The following is a 908-nucleotide window of genomic DNA, read 5'->3' as shown; positions in this document are numbered from 1 at the left end:
CGCAAAAAAATACTCACAAGATTCAGCACCCACCCTTAAAATTTTAATACCCACCCTTAATTTTCACTGGCTACATCCCTGTGTATTAATATTCTAGTTAAAATTTTATTCATTGGGTGTTGTGAGGGACCTCTGAAGAAGTGTTTTACTGTATGTCCTTTAAATCTGTATACCTCTGCAGCAGCGATATCATCACTTCTGTTACTATAGCATGAATAATTTGTGCAAGTATCTTGAGGAAAGTACTGTATGTCCCAGTGCCTACCCCTTTTGCTTAATTTTACAGAGCGTGATATACCACATTTATTGGAAAAGGAAGAGTAATTGGCAAGCCTGAACATTATATTCCCCACCACCCCCGGCAGCAACAGAGGCATTTCTTTCCATAAGCGAACATCCATCAATTCGACTCCCGTCTCCTGACATTTTAGCGACTCGCTATTCTTTAGTATGACGGGACCAGTAGGCCTACTTCATTATCAATAATTAAGGTCCACCGAGAGGTGTTCTCTCAGAATAACAATGACCTTTACGCATCCACCCACCCATGTGTTGACCAATCAGTTGACACATATAATTATAATTATTGTACCATTGAAGATTTATAGTGATATTATTTTTTAGTTCCTCGAACTACTAAGTATATATAAAGTCAACATAATACATCGGGGATATTTCACCCCTCCCCAACGTTGGACCCCAGCAAGTGAGCCAGTTGAACCAGCGCCAATACTACAGCTAAAGGTTACGGCGCCCCTGACTTAACCGCTCGGCCAACCAACTCGCCTCTTATTGTTTTCATTGTTATTTGCTTATTTATAACAAAAGAATGACAATATATAATATAACATATATGATATATATATATATATATATATATATATATATATGATATATATATGATGATT

The sequence above is a fragment of the Anneissia japonica genome, unplaced genomic scaffold (genome assembly GCF_011630105.1).
Source record: "Anneissia japonica isolate Jap-2015-1 unplaced genomic scaffold, ASM1163010v1 scaffold23581_len16412_cov118, whole genome shotgun sequence".
NCBI lineage: Eukaryota > Metazoa > Echinodermata > Crinoidea > Comatulida > Comatulidae > Anneissia > Anneissia japonica.
The sequence above is the reverse complement of the archived record's forward strand: the minus strand, read 5'-3'. Positions refer to the sequence as shown.